Source organism: Dendrobates tinctorius, unplaced genomic scaffold (genome assembly GCF_039654945.1).
Source record: "Dendrobates tinctorius isolate UK_male_01 unplaced genomic scaffold, ASM3965494v1 ptg000009l, whole genome shotgun sequence".
Classification (NCBI taxonomy): Eukaryota; Metazoa; Chordata; class Amphibia; order Anura; family Dendrobatidae; genus Dendrobates; species Dendrobates tinctorius.
Window position 1 is genome coordinate 10,928,742 of NW_027361677.1, and position 21,069 is coordinate 10,949,810.

Below are 21,069 nucleotides of genomic sequence, written 5' to 3' on the forward strand. Positions count from 1 at the left end.
GAGGGGCTTGTAATTTGATACGCACCTGGAACAGTGAGAAGTGGAAAACGTCCTTATTAACATCTGAGGGTCTATTTGAAAATCTTGACTTGACAATTGACGTACTTAATGCACTTGATGCTTTTAAAAATTTTTAGGATTTATATTTTCTCCAATTGCATTGGAAAATTTGTTGCTATTTACCTGGATGATATTCTAATTTTCTCGTCTGATTTGGACTCTCACCAGGAACATGTTCGTGTTATATTTCAAAGATTGAGAGAGGGCTCTTTGCTATATTAGAGAACTGTGTTTTTTTTTTCTGTATAGGAAATGATCTTCTTGGGGTTTATCTTGTAATCAGAAGGGTTTAAGTTTGATCCTGGGAAGGTTGCAAGCCATAATTGAATGGGTTCAACCATGTGATCTTAAGACTTTGCAATGTTTTCTGGGATTCGCCAACTATTATAGGAAATTTGTCAAGGGTTTTTCTCAGATTGCTAAACCTTTTAATGATCTTACACGTAAGTGGGTTAAGCCCCCGTTACACATAGTGATATCGCTAGCAATATCGCTGTAACATCACCGATTTTGTGACGTAGCAGCGATATCGCTAGCGATATCACTATGTCTGATACTTACCTCCGACCGGCTCCTCCGCTGCTCATCGCTGATTGCGTGAGGAGGTCCTGGATCATTTCTCGTCGTCAGCTTCCTGCTGGGCTTCCTGTGGCGCCGACGAGCGGCGCGTGGATGCGGGCGGGAGGACGTCAGGATCGCCGTGTCTGACAGGTAAGTAGTGACCCCTGACCCGTGCTATGTCGCTGGTGAGATCTGCCTGTGTGGCAGCTCACTAGCGACCACTTAGCGATGCACCAGCGATCCATATCGTTGTCGGAATCGCTGGTGCATCGCTAAGTGTAACGGTACCCTTAATCTCAAGGTTTGGTCTCTGGATGCTATCAGGGCTTTCAAAATATTAAGAGCGTTTCATGTCTAATCCCATTCTAATCCAACTCGATCTTCAAGAACCATTCATTGTGGAGGTGGATGCTTTGGAGGTCAGAGTAGGTGCAGTTTTATCGCAGTGGTCCAAAACTCTAATTAACCTGCGTCCATGTTTTTTTTTCTAAAAAATGTTTGTCTTTGGAAAGAAATCATGATGGGAATTATGAGTTATTTGCTGTTAAATTGGCCTTTGAGAAATGGAAGCATTTTTTGGAGGGGGTGGTTCATCCAGATATTGTGGTCACTTATCACAAGAATCTAGCTTACATTGAATCAGCTAAACAGCTAACTCCTAGACAGGCCAGATGGTCCATGTTTTTCTCACATTTAGGCCAGATTCTAAGAATGTGAAAATAGATGCATTAGCTCATAGTTTTAATTCAGTTTCTCATCCAGAACATCCAACCTCCATTATTCCTCAGGGTATTGTGGTTCCTATGGCAACCTCGAAGTTGGAAGAGGACACCCATAAAATCCAGTCATTGAGTCCTTCCGCTACTCCAGGATTCAAATTAGTTTTTGCCTGTGTACCTAAGATTGCATTTGTTACAGGAGCTTCATGATTCCATTTTGAGTAGTCATTCGTGAGTTACTGCTACATGGAAAGTCATTGCTAGATTTTTTTGCTGGCTGCCCATGCATAATGATATTAAAGATTTTGTATCCACTTGTGAAGTCTACGAACGTGCTAAAATCAGTCATAGCTGGATGGCTGGTGAATTGGCTCCATTCTCAGTTCCAGAAACACTATGGATTCATCTGTCCATGGATTTCATCACAGATTTGCCTCTGTCTCCTTGGAAAACTCATCTGGGTGGTGGTTGACTGACACAGCAAGCAAGTTCATTTTGTTCCCTTGTCAGGATTACCTATTGCAGAAACACTCTCCAGGTTGTTTATTTCTCATATTGTAAGGTTACATGGGATCCTTCTTAACAATGTGTCTGACAGGGGAGCGTAATTTGTCTCTAAATTCCTGAGAGCTTTTTGTGGTAAGAGGACAAGTGAATATTTGGAACAAATTTTAAAATGCTTTGTGGCAGCTCAGCAGGACTAGTCTTCATTTTTTCCCCCCTTGCCAAGTTTGTCTTTAACCGTCAACTAAATCAGCTTACTGGAACCTCACCTTTTTTCAATAATTATGGCTTTTATGCCAATTTTGGTGAGTTTTCTAGGATTAGTTCTGAATTAGTGTTGAGCGAGCATGCTCATCACTGCTTGTTACTCACTCGAACATCAGTTTGCTCAAGATGCTCATTACTCGGAGAGTATTTTTGAATGCCCAAGCACAAACTCGAATTCTCGCCCAACATGTTTGGTGCTTGTTAGACACCCAATAAACATGAGGGGATTGCCTGCCAGTCACTGGCCATATTGTAGCCATATTGGTTGTGGCATTACTGTGATTGGGTCTATATAAGACTTGGACTGCCATGCTCGGCACAGTGTACCAATTGAAACAGGCAAAGCAGGGACAGGTGCTGCTTAGCTTAGCTAGGGACAGAGCTTAAGCTGTGTATAGGCAGGGTTTAGACACCATTAATATTTCTTTCAATGGCAACAACAGCCCTTATTAGGGATAATTATAATCAATATTAATACTGCTGTTATCAGCACTTAGGGAGAGATTGGGCTGAAGGGATAGAGTAGGACAGAATAGGGTTAATTGCTTGTGCTTTCTGATGAAACTCATGCCAAAAGCCCTTCTCAGGGCTAAAAAATTATTTTTGCTCTTAATTCTACAAATGTTTCTGAGCAAGGAAATATTATATGTCATTTATACTGTTCCAGTTATGTATCAAAAGCATATAGCCAGACTTGGTTTGTTTCAATATCATTGATATATTGCTCCGGCAATGTAACAAGTCCATCTGAGGTGGGCAAAGTTTCCGGAGATACTAATCCTACAAAGTTATTTCAGCATGGAAATATTCAATGCTATTTATACTATACCAGTTTGTGTGTCAAAAGCATACAGCCAGACTTGGTTGGCTGCAATAGCATCGCTATATTGCTCCTGCAGTGTAGCAAGTCCATCTGAGGTGGACAAATTATTCCTGAGTTACTAATTCTGCACAGTTTTCTCAACAGGGATATATTGTACGTAATTTAAAATGGGCAAGGCACGTGGTAAGGGACAGGGAAGTGGACGCGTTGCAGATGGTGTCCAAAAAAAGAGAAAAGCAATGTGTATAACGGTCATGATCACCCATGAAGGATGAAAACAGAGATTAATTGCGCAAAAGTCATTTATAAAAGTGCAATGATTTTTATTAAATGCAAAATAAAACCACACCAAATAAAGACAATCAATTTTTAAAAACAATTAAAAAGCCAAAAATAGGCCATAGAAAAAAATCTCTGGAGGTCCGTGTAATGACCAAAGTGAACCTCCCTCCAATGCGTTGGCTATGAAATGCAGGAAAGAGATAATCGATAAATGAGGACACCTAGTAACATGAGATGAAAAAATATATTTCTCATACAATACCAAATACTGACCTGGTTTACCATCTATGGAATAACATTTCGACTATAAACGCAAATACAAACAGAAAATTCCAAGAAAGTCCTGAAAATATACTGTATATGTGACTATAAACTCCCACAGAAAACACTGTAGAAGATTATTCAGAAAGTCAAAGTCCAAAAAATGATATGTGGAGCATGGAATTTGTACCAAAACACATTCAATGACTAAATTGTAGCATCAACTGTCCATGTGATTTGAAGCATACGCCAGGAATGAACATTCTGACAAAAAAGGTGCAGAGAGCACTGAAGCTGAAAGATGTTAGCAAAGATCAAAATGCATGGAAAAGCAATACTGATAGAAAATTAGAGATGCAGATAATAATTATGACCAAAAAGATGATGACAATCAAAAACGGGTAAAACGTGTTTAAGGCTGTGTGCCCACGTTGCGTTTTTTTAAGCGTTTTTGCCCCGATTTTGGGCGCAAAAACGCTTAAAAAGCTCACACTGAACGCGCCCCATGCATTCCTATGGGATTCCGCACATGCTGTGCTAATGATGCGTTTTTTCCCGCGGTGGAATCGCATCGCGGAAAAAAACGCAGCATGCTCATTCTTTTTGCGGAATCGCGGCGATTCCGCACCCATAGGAATGCATGAGATCCGCTTACTTCCCACATGTGGCTATGCCCACCATGCGCAAAGTGAGCGGCTCATGTGCGGATGGTACCCACGGACTGGAGGAGAGGAAACTGTCCTCCAGGCCCTGAGTACCATACCTCTGTAAAAAAAAGAATAAAAAATAAAAAAAAAATCGAGTTATTTTCACCTTCCGGCGTCCCACGTAGCCTTCCCGGGCCTCAGCGATGCTCGCATTCCTAGTAATGCCTTGCGAGTCCTTTGATGATGTCACGGTCCCGCGATACTGTAGCGGTTCCTATTCCTCGCAAGATCACTACAGTAATGCGAGACCTCATGTCATCAATGGTCTCGCAAGGCATTACTGGGAACGGGAGCATCGCTGAGGCCCGGGAAGACTGCGCGGGACGTCGAAAGGTGAGAATATCATGATTTTTTTTATTTTTTTTTAGTATTTTTAACATTCTTTTACTTTTGATGCCGCATAGGCAGCCTCAATAGTAAAAAGTTGGTCACACTTGTCAAACACTAGGAAAGTTCTTCAATTCTGCACACGAAAATCGCAGGAAAAATGGGATAATAACCGCGAAAAAATCGCGCAGAAAACGCGCTGAAAAAAACGTGTGTTTTCTGGGAAGGAATCCGGTTTCAGGTGTCAGGTTTTAAATGCTATGTGGGCACATAGCCTTAAGGTCAGGTGTCTCATGAAGTTATCAAGGTAGAATAAAGCCTGCAGCCAACATGATAGTAAAGAGGAGGAGTCACATATACAATATATTTTCAGGACTTCCTTGGTTTAATGTCTGTTACTGCGACACAACACAGTGGTTTCCCTATTTTTAACATTTCTATCTACATGTGTTTAAGTGTTGTACTGTAATGCATTAATAAAAGTTAAATTTATATATATTTATTTTGGTTCTGGTATACTCTTCTTTTTTATATGATTGTACAGTAAAGTCACTGTTCCCGTGATTCTGGACCACATAATCCTCCCCCTGATCGCCCTTCTTCCCAAAACTAAAACTGACCTGCCATTATGATTCTCCAGGTCATTATGAGTTCATAGACACCAAATATGTCTAGGTTCTTTTTTATCTAAGTGGTGAAAGTAAAAAGGAAATGTTTTTAAAAATATAAAAAAGTAAGAAAAATCTAAAAAGTTCAAATCGCCCCCCTTTAGCCCTATTCAAAATAAAAAAATAAAAACAAAATCAAACAAACATACACATATCTGGTATCGCCACGTTCAGAATCGCCAGATCTATCAATAAAAAAAGGATTAACCTGACCGCTAAATGGCATAGCAATAAAAAAGGTCAAAACGCCAGAATTCCTTCTTTTGGGTGCCGCGACAGTGCATTAAAATGTAATAACTGGCGATCAAAAGATCATATCTGCACCAAAATGGTGTTACTAAAAACATCAACTTGGCATGCAAAAAATAAGCCCTCACCCAACCAGAGATCACAAAAACTGGAGACGCTACGGGTATCGGGAAATGGCACCATTTTTTTTTTTTTTACCAAAGTTTGGAATTTTTTTCATCACTTAGATAAAAAAGAACCTAGACATGTTTGGTGTCTATGAACTCATAATGACCAGGAGAATCATAATGGCAGGTCAGTTTTAGCATTTAGTGAACCTAGTAAAAAAGTCAAGCAAAAAACATGTGGGATTGCACTTTTTTTTAGCAAGTTCGCTGCGCTTGGAATTTTCTTCCCCTTTTCTAGTACACGACATGGTAAAACCAATGATGTCGTTCATAAGTACAACTCGTCCCGCAAAAAATCAAGCCCACACATTGCCATATTGACAGAAAAATAAAAAAAAGATATGGCTCTGGGAAGGAGGGGAGTGAAAAACGAAAATGCAAAACGGAAAAAAAGCTCTGGGGGTTAAGGGGTTAGGGTCCTGATGAAGATGTCCTGCATCACCTGGAAACGCGTTGACTCTTAAAAACTGAATAATAAACATTTTCAAGCATGTTTAGTTTTGGAGTCTTCATCAGCAGCGTTTTTGTGTGACACCTGCATCCGGTCTCCTAAACCCAAAAATGACTTTCCTTTTGTGAATCATGTCTGCAGAGCAGGCAATCAGACTTCATGGTCTGGTGGACTATAATCATAGGGGAGAATATTATTTTCACACCATGGGTCACACCAATAAAAAGTAGAACAAAAAGGTAACAAACTAAGAATGAAAAGCAAATAGCATTTATTACCATCATAGTTATTAAAGACAGAACTAACAATATGTGTAAATTATTGACGAAGTGCTGGGACACTTTGAGAATGGTGGGATGGTCTTTGGGTATCGAGTTCGTTAGTAGTCACAAACAAAGGAAATCACTGGCGCACGCTGTGGATTTCTAGTTTGGTGCGTTGAATTCCTTCTCGCCAATTCATCATTCACACTTCATGTATTATTAAAACCTGCATTCTTTGTGCTGGAAAATTATATCAATTGATAATGACTATACTCAAAATCAGCAGGTCTTAATAGCCCTTTGTATTTTTTCGCTTGTTTCCTTGCCCCCACAAATCTATCTAGACGCATTGATATAATGTAAAGAAAACGGGAAACCTGTTCGAGTGGTGAATGAAGAATGTTAATCAGACTCGCATTATTTCCGAGGTTATGCCAAGCGCAAGATATAAAAGTGTACACAATTACATTATATACACCTTTCCGCATGTTCATTATATAGTCTATTAGGTTTAGATGGAGGAAAATGTAAAATTCTATGCCGACGTGAATATTATTCTTCGGTAATAATAAAAGTTATACAAAATGAAGAAAAAGATATATTATAGAAGATAATTTAGACTTGTAAAGGAGGCTCTTCACCTTCAGGTGTTTACACCCACAGGGTACAAAATCAACTGAGTTCTGAAAGGAAGAAAAGTAAAGAATTAACAGTCAAGTTATTCCGGAGCAGAACAAAGAATAAAGAAAAGCAAGAGCAAAGTGTTATAATGACTTTCTAAAGCTTGGATAATGGTTTTCTTCATCAGAGGCTATTGAGGATGTAGTATTAGCAGTTGCACCTCAGTTTTGCTGGAGGAGCAGAACCCTATGGTTTGTCTCAGAATAAAACACAATCACTAAGGCCGCTTTCACACTTCAGGCTTTCGGTATAAGGCATGGTGCGGGGAAAAACCGGACTGCCGGATCCGGTGCCTGTTACGACCAGATCCGGCTTTTTCCCTGTGCTGTTTCATTGCTGCCGCATTGCGCCGGAAGGCAATGCGGTGTGTCCGTTTTTTTCTGGATCCGGAGAAAATATCCGGTCCGGTGTCTGGAAAAAACGTTGCATGCTTAGTTTTTTCCCAACGCCGGACCGGTTTTTCGCAATGCGCATGCCCGGAAACCTTCTCAGCCAGGAATATATCCGGCAGAAAGAAGGATTCGGTGTCTGCGTATGCGGCCGGATCCGGCAGTCCGGTTTTTCGCTGCCCCATGCCGGATACCGAAAGCCTGAAGTGTGAAAGCGGCCTTACGTAGCATTTTTAGGTGGAGGCATATAGAGATATCATGCATTTGTGGTCCAAGAACTTCAAATTGATCCTCTATTCCTGATCGGAATGGGTAACCCACCATTTCGCTGGATACACCCAAAATTGTTGAGTCCAATGAGCTCCTGGTCTTCAGCCTAAATAAGCTTCATGGTCATTTGATTCACAGAAATTTCCTGAAAGGATACAGATCCTCTTACACACTGTTATGCACATGCCCTTTTCCATTTTATTTTCTGGTGCTTCACGTTGGGCTTTGCAAGGAGCCCTGTGTGATCCATGTGTTGTATTTCCAAGGCCTTTATAAAGGCTACCTAGAAGACACACCTGGGTCTTGGTATTGCAGGACCAAAAAGTAAAATATTTTGAGAGCTATATTTTTTTTCCATATTTTGGCACACAAAGTCATGTTATAGCCTGTTTTTTGCAGGACGAGCTGAAGTTTTTATTGGTACCATTTTCGGGCACATGAGATTTTTTGATCGCTTTCTATTACAATTATTGGGAGACAGAATGAACAAAAAATTCAGAAATTTCTTTTTTTTTTTAGACCGTTCCGTGTATAGTAAAATTGTTAAGGCAGCTTTATTCTTTGGGTCAGTACGAATACACTGATACCCAATTTATATAGTTCTTTTTATGTTTTGTCGCTTTTACACAATAAACTATTTTATAGAAATATTATTTTTGCAGTGCTTTATTCTGAGAGCTATAACTTTTTCATTTTTCCGCTGATGGAGCTGTATGACAGTTTTTTGGCAGCACCATTTTCATTTACATTTGTCTTTTTGATTGCATTGTATTGCACTTTTTGTTGGGCAGTATGATGATAAAGCACCTGTTTTTTGGCTTTTTTATGGTATTCACTGAAGGGGTTAACTAGGGGGTCAATTTTATAGAGCAAGTTGTTATGGATGCGGCCATATCAAATATGTGGACTATTATTGTTTATTTTTTTACTTCCATAAATAAATTTATTTAATGGAAAAATATTTGTTTCTTTTTATTCTTTATTTGGGGATTTTTTTAAAATATTTGTACACTTTGTAATTTTTTTTAAAACTTTTTTACAGTGTCCCAGGATGGGACATCACTGTATTACATCAGATCGCTGATCTGATGTTCTGCAATGCATCTGCACTGCAAAATATTGGAGGAGTGACTGACAGGCAGACAGGCAGGGAAAGCAGCATTTCAGGTCCTTTTCTGAGCAGGCACTGAGAAGCCACCTTCCCTGAAGGACCCCGCAGCCATCTTGCGGCCAGGGGTCTCCATGGAGACCATCAGGACAATGCGATAGCATCTCGTTGTCTTGATGGAAACGCACAGGGAGCCCACTCCCTGCGCAATGCTACTCGATGTTGCTGTCTCTAGTGACAGCATCATCAGAGGGTTTAACTCCCCATGATCAGTGCTAGCAGCTCCCGCAGAGCAGTACATGTACGGCGCATGTCGGGAAGGGGTTAAACTGCAGGCAGCACACATACAAGTCCAACATATACAGGATCTAACCTTATTTGTATACTGTATAACTTGCCATCTACTTTTTATTTAGGCAGTTTATCAGAATTTTCCCAGCACTATAAAAACTGGAAAGTCCTTTCCCTCACTTATTATGGGTTTCTCCTGCCTTTATTCAATGAGCTACCTGCCCTGAAGTGAAAGCCTGACTTATCAGGAAGTTCTACCTCCACTTCCTGTACAGAAAAAAGTCCCACCCCTGCTTCCTGTAGAGATACAATGTTCAACCCCTGCTTTATGTAGGGAGACAAAGTCTTACCCCCCACTTCCTGTACAGAAATTAAATCCCACCCTTCTTCCTGTAGAAATGTAGAAATGGACATTGGTCCACTTCCTGTGGGGATAGACAAAGACCAGCCCCCCTTCCTGTTGGGATAGACACAGACCTACCCCCACTTCCTGTTGGGATAGACACAGACCTGCCCCCACTTCCTGTGGGGATAGAAAAAGACCTGCCCCCACTTCCTGTTGGGATAGACAAAGACCTGCCCCCACTTCCTGTGGGGATAGAAAAAGACCTGCCCCCACTTCCTGTTGGGATAGACAAAGACCTGCCCCCACTTCCTGTTGGGATAGACAAAGACCTGCCTCCCCTTCCTGTTGGGATAGACAAAGACCTGCCCCCACTTCCTGTAACAAGATAGAGACCTGCCTACACTTCCTGGAACAAGATGAAGACGTGCCCCCACTTCCTGGAACAAGATAAAGATCTGCCCCTACTTTCTGTCATTTATCTCTGCATCTCTGCTGCTAGAGACAGATTACACTTGACAGCAGTCAGTGGACTGCAAGTTATACAAAAGGGAAGCATCCAATGGTTGGCACTTTGGAGAATTTTTGGAGGGTGAGAGAACATCATTTTTAAATGAAATGATTTGTGGATTATCTATTTATCACATTATCTGTCAAAAACTGAAATTATCTGAGAACTAAAATGACCATTTGTGATTGGGGGTGATCAACAAAAACAGAACACAGCCCCGTAGAATATCGTAGGTACGAGTTCTATGCGTGAAAATTGGTCGTGTGCAAGAGCCCTAACTATCACCCAGAACGTGTGTACGGACTGATCGTCGTGATGCAGCAGATAATATACGATCCTAAAAAGTGAACTTGAAACATTCACAATCAATACCCCAAGTAAGTAGGAAAACGGCTTTTTGCAAAACAGAGAGAAAGATTAATTAACCCTCCCATAAAACGAATTAGATAATAGATGATAGCAGCGAGAAAGAAGCAATATTAATGGAAGGCTCGACCGTGTAATGTCATAATATCTATAACAGATTGGGAACGGATATCAAATGAAACAGCGGGGGTCACAAATTCACATTATTTTCTAGTTCTACCGGGACGTCTTAAGCACTGAAGATTTAACGCCATAAACTCATTTTGAGCAAAATTTGATAAACAAGGCTAATTAAAATTTAAACGTGAAAGCTGCAGAGTAAGGAACCTAATTTTATTGAGGTTGTGCTTGGGAATAATCCTACGCAGTGACATTCTCATGTGTGCAAGTCGTATATCTTGTTTATTTCCTTCAAAGCTTGTGCTGCACCTGTAGGAAATTTATTGCGGCATCTCGTATAACATCCAATGCAATGTTCACTGATCGGAAACAACGGGTGCGATTATAAGACTCTCAGAATTATTATAACTCCTGGCCCGCAGCACTGTGTGACGTCCCCTGTGATACTTACATGGCTGCCGATGCTTCGAGGGTAATAAAGAAATTGGATGGGATTTATTAATGTCTAACAAGAACTTCACTTTGGCATAAACATCTAATTTGGCTTTTGTTCTTTGCAGAACTTTTCTGCACATTTCAGTCATTGCTTATGTCTCGTTCGTTTTGGAGTTTAAAAGGTGAAGGCAAAGTTTTTTCATCATTTCTGTTGAAGGGGCACTCTCGTCTTAGACATTACCCGTTCGCAACCGTTGATGTACTTGTAAGTAAAAATTTGGGCCTCTGCCTCCGACGCGCGCTCGTACGTCGAGTCTGCATCTTTCCCAGCACATGATGGCTGATTTAATCATCCATCATGTGCCTATAACAAATCCGTGAGAAGCACCAACGGCATTTAACATGCTCTGGCAGGGGCGTGCATCACTCCACATGCCCATCGGTACGTCTGGATTGTCCTGACAGCCTGGTGTCTGCGGATGACCCACATGTCTGCAATTATGATCCTCCTGTGAAAGCTGGCATTTAGCCGGCATTCATAGAAGAATGCCATTTTCACTATATGTAGCAATGACGATACACTGCTATGTAAAGGACAAGCGATTGGACGATAGCAGCTTCAACTTCCCTAAGGCCTCTTTCACACTTCAGTTTTTTGTGTCAGTTGAAATCCGCCAAAAAGGCGGATCCGTTCCTAACTGACGTGAACGGATGCCACAGGATCCGTGTTTTGAAGGATCCGCAGAATTTCAAAGGAACAGCTGGAGAGAGAGAGAGAGAGATCAAGATCTAACGGCCATCCGTCAAGATCCGCCAGTAATACAACTCAATGGGGAAAAAAAACAGATCCGCCAAAAAAATGGCGGATCCGTTTTTTTCCAAAACTGGCGGATTTGGACTGATGGTCAAAAACGGAAGTGTGAAAGAGGCTTAAGATAAAAGTTAAAAATATGGAAGAAAAAACCCACGAGTTTAAATTCCTTCTTGCCCCATTAATTGCTATTACAAAAATTAGTAACTACACATATTTGGTATTGCCGCGTTCGTAAAAATCTGATCTATCAAAATGTAAAATAAATTAATCAAATCTGTAAACGGCATAGCAAGAAAAAAATTAAAAAGGAGAGATTTAAGTTTTTTTTTACCACTGCAGCAAAATGCAATAAGGGGCAATAGAAACATCGTACCTACCCCAAAAATTGTTTTAGTAAAAACGTTAGCTCTGGGAGCAAAATGATAAGCCCTCACCCAGCCCCACATGTCTGAAAGATAAATATGCTACAGGCCTTGGAAAATAGTGACATAAGCGCATTTTTTTTCTTGCAAATTTCCTTTTTTTCACGACATCCGTCGTATATATACTGTGTATGTCAGAAGTGAGTGTATGTTGCGGGCTCACTGGCAGGTAATGGCTGTGTATTATAACCAGGACCAGCCCCTAATAATCCTGGGTGGAGCAATACTCCGCCCACGATTGTTAACTGTCAATCTCTGATTGTGGCATTTAACACGTGTCTGCGAGCATGCATGTCATTAACTCTGCTCATTGCCACACCCATGATGTGATCGCAGGTCTCTGATGGGTTGTCATGACAGTCGGGGGTCGGTTAATGGCCCATGTGTTTGTCATTACGTCCACTAGGGACCACTAGTTATGAGATAAGTGATTGTCCCACAGTTTAGATCCTCATCGATTAGATATTTATGACATATCCATAGGAACAAGTGCGAGACCACCTTCTGTCACAAGTTACTGAGATGCTCCATTATTTGTCAAGATGAACTTCATCTTCATCTGTATTTGGAGCTTCCATGGACATGAACGGAGAGAACTGCGCATGCGCAACAAGAATTCCATGCAGTCGAAGAAACAGGCAGGATGGATTTGAGGTACCCGTGGAGATAATGATATTGTTCAACATATAGATAAATCAGATTTTCATATCTTATGAGTATGACTTTAAAGGGTTTATCTGGCTTTAGGCTACAAGTCCAGGTGACTACAGACTTGTAAATCTTCATATCAGGCGCACTGTCGGAATTCTCCGATACTGACATGGGGACTCGGGAGCAACGGGCGTGCGACTGCAAGTATGTGATTTGCATACTTGCCGTCATGTGCTGACTAGATGTATGTGGCCTCGCTCAATGCAATACTTTGAGTGAAGCCAGACACGCCTAGTTGGAATGTAGCCAGAAATATGCAAAACGCATACTTGCAGTCACCTATCCGCCCGCTGCTCCCAGCACTGGCATTGGAGAATTCTGCAGTACGCACTGTGCACGCTGTGAGGATTCACAAATCTGCACTCAGGTAGAGTGACTGCAGACTTTTAGCCTACGGAAGGCCAACCACTTTAATGAATTAGAGAAAAATTTACTTTTAAATGGGTTGTGCCACCAACAACTTTTATCACCTATTGACATTATAGATACTACTAAAGTGCAATAACCAGGTGGTGTCTGACTGCTGGAACACCCATTGGTTACACCAATGGGGGGTTCCTGTGTACCCAGATTAAACATAGTGGTAGTGCGCATGCGTAACCACTGATTTTTTTCACTGTCTATTGGGAGACATGCACAGTACCATTCCCATAAAGCCACAAAGGTGAAAAGAGTTGGTGTCAGGCACAGGGACTTTGTGGCCTCCATTCTTATTACTAGTTATTGCCTATAGGTTTGCAGTTTTCATTGAGTTTAATATCAGCGCAATACTTTTTTTTTTTTTCATAGAAAATGAGCTCCCCCTAGTGGCAGCAGAAAGAAGTCTGAAATATATATTTGACTGAGTCACAAAAATATAAAATGAAATGTGTCCAAAGTCCATGATTTCATGCCTATAAGTATAGCTAATGAAAAGTCTGCCTTTACAGCAAGGCATCCACCTTAAAAATCTACATATCGAATTAGCCACATTATTACACGCTCCGGGTCATGTTTTATTTGCTAGGAATCCCGATCTATACTCTATCTTCATTCTTCAAGCAGGAATACAAATATATCTATTAAGCTTCCACCATTTGATATTTTTATTTCTGCGGAAAGAAGTCTAAATTAAGCATTTAACTCTTTCTCGCGCTGCGGAGCCATCCATCACAATTTCAGAGTTGGACACATAGTAATGTATAATCTCAGCCCGCTGTCCACTTGTAAAAATAGGAATAGACTTCGAGAAATGAGCAATTTCCCAAAAGAAAATTGGAAATTCTGCCAGCCAATTCTAGTTGACCCGCCATCAATCAGAGTTAAATTCTCTGGAGCCGTAGCTGACGGTTGGCGCCATTGTTGAAAGGTTTTACCTGGTGACGAATGGTATATTTCAAGTACATTTAAATACTATGGAAATAAAGAAAAAAAAAAAAATCTAATTATCTGGAAACTTCCAGCAGCTTTTCAAGACACTCGTAAATTAAGTGAAATGCCTATAAAGTGAAAATAATTCATCAATATGTATGTTTTTGATAGATGGCCCAACGGGTTTTGTATAATTCAGGTGCCACACGTTAAAAAACAAACAGCTCTTTAAAAGAAATCGTTTCGTCCTTTTCTGAGACTTTTCTCCAATTCTCAGTTTCTTACATAATTATTTCCTATTTTAGGAATGTTAAGACATAGCCTTGATCCAATGGTCCAATGCCCAATCTGCTGAGGAACATCGCTTTAAGAAATAAAAAAAATTGTTATTGATTATTCAGATCAAGACCTTTAAAAACAAAAAAAATTATTAGTAAACTTCCAATTTTCGTACTGGGCATTGAGGTTTTTTTTTTTTTTTTTAGACTCCTAGACTTCCTGTTCCTTTAAAAGGAGTTTTCAGCAGACTCATTATCAGCAGAGACAATATTATGACTGGTCACTAGTGATGAGCAAACATGCTGGAATAAGGTGTTATTGAAGCATGCTCGGGTTTCTAACTAAGTGACTTCAGCGTGCTCGAATAATATGTTCGGGTCCCGGTGGCTGCATGTCTCATGGCTGTTTGAGAGCTGCAACGCACGTAGGGATTCCCTGTTTGTTAGACAATCCCTGCATGTGTTATGGCTACAGGGACTCGAACATATTATTCGAGCACGCCGAAGACACTCATAATACAAGCATATTGCGATAACATCTTATCCGAGCACATTCGCTCATCACCACTGGAAACGCTTCTATACACACCTGATGATCCACCAATCCAAATAAGCGATGTCACAGTTGACCACTCACAATGATGTTTGCATGCGATGATTATATACTTCATTACAAAGATAGGGTCAGAGTCTGTTCATTCCTGCTAATGTAATGTACATGTGTTGTTTCCTGAAACAACAGGAAGCTATAGTCTAAAAAAGCCCCAGTGGCCGGTGTTGAAATTGCATGATTACTAATCAGTTTTTTCCTTATTACAGATCTTGATATGAAATGAGAAGCAAACATTGCCATCGTTATATATTAAAAAAAAATACATTGAACACACAAACCTGATTTAACTCCTTAACCCCCGGGCCATTTTCCGTTTTTGCGGTTTAGTTTTTTTGCTCCCATTCTTCACAGAACCAAAGCTTTTTGATTTTTCCATCAATACGGCCATGCAAGGGCGTGTTTTTTTGTGGGACAAGATGTATTTTTGAACACCATCATTTATTTTAACATAACATACTGGAAAAGGAGAGCAAAAATTCCAAGTGGAGTGAAATTGCAAAAAGTGCAATTCCACAGTTTTTTTTTTTTAAGCATGTTTGTTAAATGCTAAAACTGACCTTCCATTAGGATTCTCTAGGTCATTATGAGTACACAGAAACCAAACAAGTCTAGGTTCTTTTTTATTTGTGTTGAAATAAAATAGACAATTTGTTAAACAAAAAATGGCGCCATTTTCCGAGACCCGTAGCATCTCCATTTTTCATGATCTGGGGGTGGGTGAGGGCTTATTTTTTGCACGCTGAGCTGATATTTTTTTACAATGTTTTGTTTGCCATTTATTGCATCGACCAAAAAAGTAATTCTGTTTTTTTTTTTTTTTTAATTTTTTTCTCCAGTTCATTTCCTCTGATGAAGGAGACACTATCATTTCTGTAATGCGTAAGGGAAAGTACGACCCTTTGGGACTCCGCACACGAGCAACAAGTGACAGTGGTACGAGCCACATCGGGTGAGTCACCGGCCGGGACTCCCTGCTTTGAGGTGTGCTACAACGAACTTTTGAGACTTCTTTCCACCAACTCGGTTGAGTATCTTCTCTATACCAGTGGAAATGTTGATGTAAGGTATTTACCACAAGGATACCTATTTGTGTTACAAGTTTAACACCGTACTTCATTATTTGCAAGGATCAATGTAAAGCCACCGACACATGACTTTTAGGGCTCATACTCACATATGGGAAACTCGGACAAGTCTCACACATCAATACCCGGCACTTGGATCGGAGCATTCAGTTGCATGTATTTCTATGCAGCTGAACGCTCCGATCCGAGTGCCGGCGGCAGTGCCGGGTATTGAAGTACGAGACTCGTCCGAGTTTCTCGCATGTGAGTATGAGCCCTTATAGACCTTGCTGCATAGAACTGACAAGACTATATATTACTTTATTTTGTTGTCCTGTGCTTAAGGCGACACGAAGACAAAAACTGTGGATGACTATTGACCTGTGTCTGCCAGCTGTGGCGGATAACTATTGGTATCCTATAGGACTAATTACCGCACATGTTCACTCTATATAGCGCAGAGACGTTTTTTCATTTTATTTTCTGATCATAGCTTCCTTTTGAGCCTACGTCTCTTTGATAAGCTTTTGGAGAGCTATGATGTTGCAGATTTTCTACATCATTTATGCAGGTTAGTAGCCTTTTTAATTAGTGCATTTTTTTACGTTGTGTTTCTATTGCATTTTTAATGTTGTGTTTTTTTTTCTCTTGCTGGTATGTCATGTTTTAAACAAAGTTCCTTTGCTTTTGACACTACCAGGTATTTGGTTTTAACAAAACTTTATGGATGTACTTATGTGCAGATTGCACGCATTTAGCTGTGTTTTCATATCTAAGTATATGGGGAGAATCTGCACATAAAACTCTGCGTACCTGCAAGCAAAATTAACGGGTGAGTGTGCGCTAAGTAAGAAAAAAAAGCACAGTGGGCATGAGATTTCTATAAATCTCATCCACTTTACTGGAACTGTTAGAAACTGCAGTTTTGACGTAGAGATGCATTGGGGCATCGAAATCTCATCAATGGCAATTACAGGGATAAAGTCACAAGCAGCAGAGTCGTTAAAAAAGGAGCCGCGGTCAAATTAAGGAATGTCTATAGGGAGTCAAAGAAGGATACTGAGAAATTCACTGGAGCAAGTGAAATTATAACTGGCAGTGGACAGCAGGCTTTCAGGAGCTTAAATAGCTGCAGCCCCGCCCAGATCATACAGAAGGAAGCAAATGCTGAAAAGTTGTTATCTTCGTGTCTCCCAGTATGGACAGAACTACAGTATACGTACCATAGGACACAGAACTAGGGTTGTCACCTCACTTCGTCCACAGCAATAACATGTTGACGCCTGGTGACAGGCACCAAAATACTGGGGTAATGTATGCTCTGCTGCACCCTATGCAGCCAACTGGATTAAAAAATGAAATTCTGCAGTTTTGCACAAGTGGACTGTGAATGTCTTGGTTTTCTTCTCCGAGTTCTGCAGCAGCTGGGCTGATAGCTTTATGTTAATTAATATTTTTAGCTAAACTTTCACAGGTTCTCTACCCCTTAGGGTATGTTCTGCATTTGGCAGATTTTCCACCTGGATTTTCTTTATGGAAAATCCACAGATTATTACAGTAGCAGCAAAACTGATTCAATTTATCTCAAATTTGCTCAATTAAATACTGCGTTGAACTTGACCAGCAAAGTAGGTTTTAAATGAGCAACATGTCAATTTAATGCAGAGATTTTCATGGCGGAGTCCTCCCCTTTAGGCTATGCTCTCACAATGAGTTTTCAAAAAAAATTTTTTAGAAAAAAATGCAAATAACCTATTTTACCTAATAGGTGCAGAAAACTACAACATTAAAAACTCACCAAAAGCTCATTGTGGAAACAGAGCCTAAGGCTGCGATAATCGCATCACACTGCAAGGACTGGCCGGCACCTCTCCTGACCTGAGCATGACAGCATGATGGATTATTATGCAGTTGTCAAGCTCAGGTCAGGAGAGCCGACAGCCAGTGCGAATTTTACAATGCGATTCTTGCACGAGAAATACGGCAGTCTGCCTCTGGCCTTAAACTAAATTACCCCGGTGAGCAAAGGCTGTGTTTTTTCTTTTGCATATTCCCGTGTAGAAAAATAGCAACATTCCACAGTTCAAACAAAGAGGATGAGATTTTTGCCCTAGACCTGTAGACTTGAATTACTAAGGGTGATACGATAGGAGGCAAATTGTGCAGATGACGATTTTCTTCCTTGGACCACTTGCTCCGAGGAAAAAATTAAACATTTGCACAGCCTCATTCAAAAACATTGGTCCGAGTATGATATGTTGTTTTGATAGATCACACTCGGACCAAAACTACGGTAGTCTGAATGAGAACTAACACGGATAGCCCGAAAGATCCAATATTTATCCTGCTGGAAATGTACCATATCATATAATTAATTTTAATATTACACAGCACTACTAATAATATATATTTATATTCTGAAGTGATACCCCACAGACAATGTGAACCACTGCGGTCAGTGTACAAAGCCTGGGATCCCATATTACGGTTTCACTGCTCGATATGCGGTGTATTCTGATGGCTCATCCTCGACTGCTTGAAATATGCAGAAATCTCATTACACATTCTGGATGTTTAGGTCACACAATGAGAGTTTATAACGAAAATCTTTTGCATTCAGCTTGGGCAAATTTTGCAATTCCAAGTCTTAACCGGTGTGGACATTGGAGATGAAAGATGATAACGCTTTGGTGATACAGAAATTGATTTGTTTATTTCCCGTAAAAAGTGAAACAATTTTACGGAATTTTAGATGAATATGCCTCAAGCCTTAACTCGCAGACAGCCAGGAAGAATTATTAAAGTCATTTGAATAAAGTGTTAAAATGTAATGTATATCTATCTAAATTAATTAAAGAAAATTTGGCAGCATTACCAAAAGAAATCGGGTGTACTAAGACCTGTTAAGGTGATGTCCAAGCCTCCAAAATAGAAAATATGAAAAAAACAACCAGCACTCCAAAAATAAAAGTAAAAAGTTAGTAGTTCACTTTCTCCACTCTGATATCTTTCTTGTGCGATAGTTTAAGAATTGCTATATGACTTTTAAGGCTATGTACAGTACACACTCTGATTTATTCATTTAATTATTTTGTAATCGTTAATTTGTTTCCTAATTGCAAAGTTAGGCAACTTTCCAAATGTCTACGCAATGTCTAAGTCTTTAATCTAGCGGTGCACTTTCAAAAATGGTAAAATTCCAAGGAGCTCCTGGTTCTGGTTCTGACTGCTCTTTCTGCTCTCCTCTCCTTTTTGTCAGTGGGAATGTGCTGTACACAGATTTCCACAGCACGGGCAGGGAGGAAAGTATCTCAAAGAAGGGAAAATATTCCAGTTGATGGAAAAGGAAAAAGCAGGATAGAATCCGCATAGAAACTGTAATGATTATAGAGGAAAGAATCTGCCGAACTTTGAATTTAGCTTGAAATTTGATTTTCATGAAATTCATGCTCTCCAGACACCAACGCATAATAAATAGGCTTTAGAAATATATACTGTTCAGAAAAAATAAAGGGAACAGTAAAATACCACATCCTATGATATAGTGTTCCCTTTATTTTTTTGAGCAGTATATTACATTCCCTTCTCCCCAGTCCTCACTTGCCCCTCTGCATATCTCCCTGCCTGGTCCCTGGTTCTCCTGCAGTATTCTTCAATGCTAATTGTTTTTTTTTTCTAACGTCATACCAAGGACTTAATGACTTTGCAAAGCCTAGTTAGTGCTGGAGGAGCGGAGGGCCACTGTGAAGATGAAGAACTCCCAGAGGCACCTAGAAGAGGACCAGAAGGGAAGATGATTTGAAGGACAGGTGAGGACCAGGAATAGGTGATTATTATGTTTTTTTTTATTTTTTAACCACTTACCAGCCATTTAGAATTTGGTAACATTTTGGCTATTTTGATTGAGTCACTCAAACTGAAATGCAAAAATTTGAATTCGGTCAAATCTGACTTTTTTTTTTAAATTATATTCACAGTAAATTAATTTAACCTCACATTGATTCACTCATCTATAGTGATAATATAATAGCTTCAGAAAACCTCAGCACCCTGGATATACACAGATTTCACATCCACGAGAGGGGCACTCCCATGAGAGAGAAATCGGAAACTTGGATCAGGCTGCAAACTGCATATTGTGTGTGTGTGTGTGGGGGGGGTCTGAAAATGAAAGAATGAAGATGCAGACTGAAATTTGAAATGATTTTATTAAAAGGTAGAATAATAATATAATCTTTTTAGAGCATATACCAACAATACACCAATGACAGTTTCCCCTAAATCAGTGGTATTTTGGTGTAATGTATGGAAGTGTTGGGTCCTGCTGAGTGCGAGATACTCTTTGAAGCTCCTCTTCCTTCTGGCAATTAAATCAGAGTGCAAACAGTCATATAGACCGGATTAATAGCACACTTTCCTCCCGATGTTATAAATGTGTTGTGAGTCATGATAGGAAGAGGGTAAAGATCTGGCTCCGTCTCATACTTTGCTTCTTATATTTACTTAGGTAATTGGTTTCCAACCTGGAATGACCAGCGAGGAGATTTCAATTAGGTTAATATGGTGGTGCCACTGTTCTTCGATTCTTTATAACATATGTGTGAATTTCTTACATCCATTCCCTATAATGTGAGCATTGTAGTGTTGTTTTGTATATTTTGCTTGAAATGTGCAACAATGTAATAAAGATCTTCTAGCTGGAAAATTGTTCAGTTTTTTACATTAATTGTGCATAGGTAAATACAGATTTTACATGGTGGTATGATGGTTAGAAGAGTCTTTAGTCTGGGGTTAATGGATGCAAGAGAGAGCACTTAGAAGAGGCATACTGCTAATAGCGGCAGACCATGCTGCCGCTTTGGGGGTCATGAGTCAGAGGCTCCTGGACCTCCCGCATGGTATTGCACTTTTAACTGTATTGGCATCCTGGATGCTGATACAGTTCAAAGCAATGATGGAGAAGGCAGCCATCAACTCCCTCCTCCATCATCCTC

At 40.1% G+C, this 21,069-nt stretch overlaps 1 long non-coding RNA gene across 11 annotated transcripts in view; it reads right to left on the reverse strand.

Annotated features, from left to right (window-relative positions):
* LOC141096282 (uncharacterized) overlaps nt 1–21,069 on the reverse strand; it is a 352,604-nt gene that overhangs the window by 94,372 nt on the left and 237,163 nt on the right. For 6 of the 11 annotated variants that reach the window (XR_012233631.1, XR_012233628.1, XR_012233634.1 and 3 more), the window contains one exon: nt 6,301–6,992. The exons of the other annotated variants lie outside the window; for them this stretch is intronic. This is a non-coding gene — a long non-coding RNA (uncharacterized lncRNA). Of the gene's footprint in view, nt 1–6,300; nt 6,993–21,069 lie in introns of those variants that run through there. 11 annotated transcript variants of the gene reach the window in all.